Below are 7,416 nucleotides of genomic sequence, written 5' to 3'. Positions count from 1 at the left end.
AGCCAAACGGGAGTTTTTGACACATGGCGTGATGCACTCACAACAGCATGTCCCAACAGGCCAGCTAGTGGCCTTGTGCAAACTTGCAGCCCAATCCCAACCAACGTTCTAGCATCAATGCTACTGTGCCAATGGGGCATGCTCTGCATTTTGTGGGGGTGGGGGAGTCACAAAGTCCTCCTTAAGGGAAGGGAGTGTTTGTTCCCTTTCCTCAGGGTTGCATCAGTGCTGGAACATTGGTTAGGATTTGGCTGTGTGTCTGCCCCACCTCACACCCCAGAATACTCCATAAGATGCAGGTACTCCATGATGGCCACATTCCTAGATTCCCTAGCAGAGTAATCAATGTGAAAAGGGTTGGTTTTTTTTTTTTTTTTTCCTATGAGTAGGAATTTTAAAAGCCCTGGTCTATGACTGTAACATATATTGGAATGCAAGACTTTTTCCCCCCTAGAATTCTTATCTAGTCAGTTCATCTGTGTTTTTATTCTTCCAGACTTTACTGTCTGCAGTCTGCTCCTTTTATGGATTCCCAGCTGAAAATGGTTGTGTTTTTTAAACAAAAGAAGAAGAAGGGGGGAAAGAAAAGGTACAGATTTAATCAACTGGCAGTAAAACAGGTAGCATTTGTTTTCATTCACTGCAGCCTGAACAAAGCATATACTGTAGAGCTTTCGAATGGCAGGTTTCCATCTGCCAGAGGGCCAGAGGACCAGAGGGCCACCTCTGCTGTCAGCATTTCCTTCTCTATCACATTCATCTCTTGTCTTTGGAAATTCTATTCATCTCTTTCTGGGAGCATAAAAATGACCACTTTACCAATGGGTGAGAATATAGCCTTAAGGTAGGACTTGGCATCTTGTGGAAAAATAGGTATCGTCGGCTCCTCCAGTGATATAACCCTTTACTGTTTTATGGAACAAGAGAGTAAACAATTGCATAAAACCTTGCATACTATAAATGGCCAAGGGATAGTTCAGACTTGCCCTTTCACAAGCCAAATTTACATTCAAGCTGTCAAGGCGGGGGTGGGGGAGTGTCAACTTTTTGGGGACATAGTTCAGGCTGAGCCCATGAACCATGAAAGACTTTTATTATTATTTTTCATTTAACTTCACTCACCCTTTTGGTTTGCTTTAGATTTGTGACTTTAACGGAGGATAAACCAACGTGCTAACAAGGGAAAAGCAAATTAACAGGCTGGGAGAAGAAAATTGCAAACACAGTCCAAAATCATTGAAAGTATATTGTGGGGCTTGCCATTTATGAAGCTGATAACATCTCGAATCCTTGACTGACTAAAGACATTTTAGGTGACTGGATGTTTGCTGCTCCTTCTGAGAACCACGGAGCAAATAGTTCACAGATGCTTTTTCATAACCTGCTTTGTTTCATGTCTTCCACTTCTGGTTTCATACGCAAACACCAAACCAACCCAGCAGGAAGTGGCTGTCTGGACACACCCTTACCTTCCACCAGTCTGTATATAAGCTGGCTGTTACCATGGAGGAAAGAGAGTAGGGGATCACTCCCACACTGAGCCATCAACAGCAAGTGACGCAGTTTCTCTCCCTTCCTTTCTCCCTTCTAACTCTTGAATTCTGCTCAACTGTCCTCTTGGCATGAAAAAGAAAGGAAGCTGACATGCTGGACAAGGTCAGGTCAGTCAGTGTCTCCAACCAGGTGCCCATTTGCTTGCTGTGATTCCCTTACCTCTGGTAAGGGCACATGAGCAGCCTGGAATCTCCTTGCACAGCCCGGTTCTTTTAAAATAAGTCCAAAAATGCTTTCCACGGATGTGACATCACATATTTTGTCAATTGTAAATTCATCTCCCTGGTCAGAGGCCTCAGGTGACATTTCAGCACAAACAATCCATTTCCCTTTTCTTTCTGAGTCCATCTTGTGTTTGTTTTCTTTGTGTACCTTTATGCTGAATCATAACAGAAAAGTCATTGAGAGAATTCCCCAGAAAGGAACTCGGAATTTGGGCAATGGAGATCCTTACAGAGACTCGTTTAGAATGCAAGTTTCCTGTTTCTAGCAATCATCACTTTGTACTGTAGAAAAACAAGCTTATGCACCACTCCGGGACTGAAAACATCTCTGAGCATCTCAGAAGGGCGATGTGCAACCCAGTGACCAATTTCCAAGGTTTTGCCTTAAATTAGCCCTGCCTGTAAGAAGAATGATCTTTTCCACAGTTGGCATTTTGGGACTTGCATTCTACACTGCATTCTACACTGTGACTGCTGATTGAAAAGCTGAGGTTATAATAATAGAGTGGGATGAAAATACAGTGGGCACGATCAGTTGTGATGTGGTGGGAAGAGGTGGGTAGGTTGAGAGAACTTTGATGAGATGAGATTAACATGTATCCAGCATGAGTTTGGGGCTGGCTGAGGCTTGGCCCAAAGCAAGGGGAAACTTTTTCCCTTACTCTGGGGAGAGTTGCAGTGGCCCCAGTGGGTCTAGTTGAATCTGTGGCACCTAACAAGGTGGCACAGATTTGAACAGAATGGAGCAGCCAGGAGCCGTTCCGTGCTGCCTGGGAATGGGGCTAGGCTCCAGGATAAGTGCCGGGTCCAGGCCCTGCCTCCTGCTCCCTACCCACCCGCCCACGGGACTGCCTGCTGCCCATCCCTGCCCTCTGCCAACCTGCCCTCCCAGACCCCTGCACTGGCCAAGCTCCATTGGGGCAAACTCATCTGCTGCCACCATCGCAGAGACTGAATCTGGCCTCTTGCGGGCCAGCGCATCTCTGTGCACCGATGTGGCTTACTCAGAGGGAGGCCCAACCATGCTTTACAGTACATTTGCAACCCTCCCAGGCCAGCACAAAAGACTTGTTCCGGCCCAACAAGCACTTAGGATTGTACTCAAAGTATAGCCGAGCCGTAGTTCAGTGGCTCAGTTCAGTGGTTCAGAACACATACTTTGTATCCATAGGGCCAGTGCTGGTCCATCTATGAGGCCAACTGAAGCAGTTGCCTCAGATAGCAGGTTGGCAGGGGGTGCCCATCTCTGTATTGCCCTCCTCTTGCCTCCACTAGGAGGCTAGCCCATCACCGGGTAAGGGCAGAGGCAGCAATTGGCGTACTGCTCCAGGTGCCAGGGAGTCTTGGGCTGGCCCTACATAGAATTGCAGGTTCAAGCACTGGCACCTACACTTAAAGACTTTCAGGTCATTGGCCTGAGAAACAGCACCCCTTGGTCAGCAGCTACAACTCAGAATAGACAGTACTGGGCAGGTGGACAAATGGTTTGAATCAGCATAAAGCAGCTTTTTCAATTCTTCAGTATTTCAGAGACTTCTTTAGAAAAAGGGGTTGAGGGGGACATGTTTGAGCCATCTTGCTAAAGCTAAGCAGACCATGATCTGGTGTAGTCTGACCACCTGGATGGGTGACCACCTGGGCACATATGCCACCTTGAATTCCATGATGGATGAAAGGCAGGATATCAAATACACACACACAGATCATTTCAGTATAAGCAAGTCTTACACTTCTTTCAATAGGAGTAAAGCTCTGGCTAGGAGCTGTGTTTTGGAAGGTCGCGACCTATAAACACAGTCAGAATGTGGCACCCCAAAACATTTCTCTTCTTTCCTTCTACCTTGACATGCCACCTCCGCCTGCCCTCTCCTAATGATTATCTCATCCTCTACACCAAATCCAACTGTCAAGTCTCAGTCCTGAGCAGCAAAAAGAGTTGGCTGGGAACGTGGGTGGTCTGCTCGAGTCAGGGCCCAAAGCTGACAGCTGAACTCCGCTTGAAGCAGCGACAGACACGACGGGGAGAAGAAAGGAAAGTTCAGATTTATTCTATGGAACGTTTTGCTAAATCAGGCATGGAGAGGAGTGGAGGGATGTCAGTGGCCGCTGGTGAGAGTCCTTCCTAGCCCTTAACAACCGCTTGGTGAGGATAAGTTCAAATACGCGGAGGTGGCAGGGAAAAGGCCGTCGTCTCCCCATGGCAGGGAGGAATGCTTTATTTGCAGGGATAATACAAATGTTATTGTTTGCCTTAGAGTATAACAGAAGGAGTGCCGCATTTTCCTCGGGAATAATCCGCTTCCCTCATTGAGATAAACGACTCCGTCTCTGGCCTCATAACTTGATCATTCACAATTATTGCCTTATAAAAACCAAGCACTCCTTCCGTGATCCCTTTAATGGTAGAATAACAAATACTGTAAGCACAGAAAAAAACATCTTGGTTCAGTCAAGTTAACATCCAGAACAACTGGCTCGAGCCGGGTTTGCTGTGAAGGGAAGAGACACATTTATTTGTCTAATGCACAATGATCAGTTTCGATTAGCTCTTGCAGAACGTTAAATAAACAAAAGCTTTAAGGACTGATTTTAAAAAAAATAATGAGCTCTGGCTTATTCGTTTCATGCGGGGTGGATTAAGGGAAATGCCCAGTTATGAATGAAAAGCCAAGGAGACAGACGCATGAGTCCAGGAGGAAGATATTCCATTGGGATTGGCAGGTAGCTGCTACATGGTGGGCTGATCCTCACAACATCTGTGGTGTGGCTCCTGCGCATTGCGACACACAGAGCTGGTCATGTGATGCATCAGATTGTGTCTATGCGGTGAAGTTGGAAGAAATGGTGCCCCGTTTGAAAGGCTTATTATCTGATTTACTTATTTTCCTGCCTACTCTTCTTTCCTTTTGTATTGTGTATCATAGATTATAAACCATGATTTCAAACTGTCAACCACTTTGAATGCACCAACAGAAAGACAATATATAAATGTAGTAAATAAATTAGCAAAGCCCTGGGGAAAATGTGGGTTGAACAGAGACGTGCAGACCTGAACCTTGTTACGTGAGATCTCAACATTGGCTCAGTTTGCAAATGGACTAGCTAGGGTGTTGACCTTAGATCACAGACATACTAGACTCCAGTATCTTATTTGTTGTCACTGTTTTTGTCCTTTAGGTATCCTGTGGCAATTCTGGAGATAGCTCAAGAGATTACAACCATCACCACTTTGATCTCTTGGGAAAGTGGTCTAAGAATTACCAGTATATAATAAATAAATTCACTTTCCACAGGCACAGTTACAGCCCAATCCTATTGGGCGTTGTTTGCTGGCAGAATGAGTGTTCTGCCAGTGTTGACTGCCTTATGGCCTGCAACAGTTTGCGAAGCTGTACATTACCAGAGCGCCAGCGGGGAGGTCACAATGGCCTCATGAGCAGTGACAAGCAGGGACCAGCCTTCTGACCCAGGCAAGTTGATGGGAAAGGCAGAATGGGGCAGGAGGAGGGCAGAATGGGGTGGGAAGTAGGGCAGATTGGGTCCAAGAAGGGGGTGGTTTTGGTGGTGGCAGTGGTGAATCCTAACCCCTTTCCCGGGCCCAATCTGCCTTCACAGATCCACTCAAACTTGCACTCACTATATAGCTGGCACAGGTCTTAGTAGACCCATCCCGGCCATAGCGGTTTGCCACTGGGTAAGGGAACAAATGTCCTCTGACCCAAGAAGAGACCTCCAGAACTGTCCCCTTTGCACAATTCAGTGCAAGCCCCTAACGCATAGTGAAAGAAAACTCATGTTTTGTTTATTAATGACAAATGTACAGGTCGACCAGGTGTTATTGGGACACAGCAGCAAAAGCTGAGGCAGTGCTGGCTTTACGTGCCCACAATGACCACAGCAATGATTGCAGTACAGAGGATGATGTACCTCTTCAGTCCCAACCCTCTTCCAGATACCACAGATGTGGCTTCCTGGTGGATTTTGTGTTCTTCCTTTTATCCTCCTTAGGACGACTAAATGCAAATTGTACATTTACTGTTCACTTTCTAATGACTGCTTCGGTGACGTTATTCCACATATAGCATTAAAGCATTTACCTCTCCAATGTTCAAATAGTTATAGGAGATCTGTTGTTATAAGACCTAAGATATTTCAGAATTAATACCCACAGAAGAACCTAATGGCTGAAATCTGGTGTAGTATGATGGCAGACAGCACAAGCCTAACTCCTCACGTGGCAATGCAGTGGTGCCAACACGGTGCCCACTGTATCCTGCAGGAGTATTGACCTCCAGAGGCCTCCTCAGAGTAAGGGAGAATTTGTTCCCTTGCCCCAGAGTAAGCCCATGCTTACAAAGCATACAGGTAAATGTCTTCAGGTTGAGTCAGACGACAGCTTATTGTGTCATGGAGCTTGCAAACTCCCTGTGGGATCCATGAAACCTCACGGGGACTCACAGTGCAATCCTTTGTATGTCTACCGAGAAGTAAGTCCCACTGTAGTCAATGAAGCTTACTTCCAGAAAAGTATGAATAGGACTGTAGTCTCTGTTAACTTGCCTTTTAAGAAGGGTAGGATATACATGTGATACATAAATATATTCCTTTAAACTACATACCTGGATGCTGAAAAATCACATCCTGTTTCAGTGAACCAGAGTCACAAAGCCTCTATTTCAAAAAATAAATGGGCAGATCTGGAGCTGCTGTAAGGGAAGGAGCTTGTCAAGGGTATGTGGTCTAGTCCAAGGGGAGCACTTCATTATTTATCATCACATATTGTAATTCTAACACCCCATGCTGCTGCCAAAATAGACTGGAAAATACAATGAATAGTCACAGAAAGGGGCAGACAAAGGGGAATGTTTGAAAACAGTTTTGCTCTTCTTCAGTGGCATAGCTAGAGGAGGTGCAAAGCACTAAGTTTTGCAGGGAGCCTCAGCATGGAGTGCAAACTACCCTTCCCCCTCCTCTTGGGAGCTGTTCTGGGTGGTGGGGGCAAACTGGAGGCATTCGCTGGAATTACTCCAAAGGGGAGGGGCATCTTGCAGGCCGTGCTGAGGCTCCCTACAGAACTTAGTGCTTTGCACCCCTTTTAGCTATGCCATTGTTGGTTCCCTTATCTCGGGGCTGTGCTGGCAAGTAGGACAGGATTGGACCCTAATTTGAAAATGGTTTTCTCCCCTGTAATGCAATGTGTTTTGTACTGCAGTTTATATAGACAGAGAAAGTGTCTCCTTTGGTAGGGAGTGAGACAACTACTGTGACAGATGGTTGCATTTCAGTTATCACTACTATCAAATACTAACTACAGCTGTATGTCTTCTATTAAATGCTTCTAATCATCAGCTGTTAGATTAAATCTTTAAATAAAATATCCCTGGATATCATTTTCAAGTATTTGGAGACTTTTGGACAGATGGAGAAAATTTGAACAGTATTCACAACATCAGAACTTGCAAACAAGCAAAGTACGAGGACAGTTTTTGAGAGCAAATTCATTTCTGTTTGATCCTGGAATCTGTCCCTGGCCTCGGCCATCCCTAGTGTGAGGCTTTAACTGCACTCCATTTGACAGCTTCCCCTTCCCTCACAGAAGCTGGACCGCAAACCGCTTTGTTCCAGAAGCAAGTGAACT

This window comes from Tiliqua scincoides, chromosome 7 (genome assembly GCF_035046505.1).
Source record: "Tiliqua scincoides isolate rTilSci1 chromosome 7, rTilSci1.hap2, whole genome shotgun sequence".
In the NCBI taxonomy this organism is placed as follows: domain Eukaryota; kingdom Metazoa; phylum Chordata; class Lepidosauria; order Squamata; family Scincidae; genus Tiliqua; species Tiliqua scincoides.
This window is presented reverse-complemented; position numbering follows the sequence as displayed.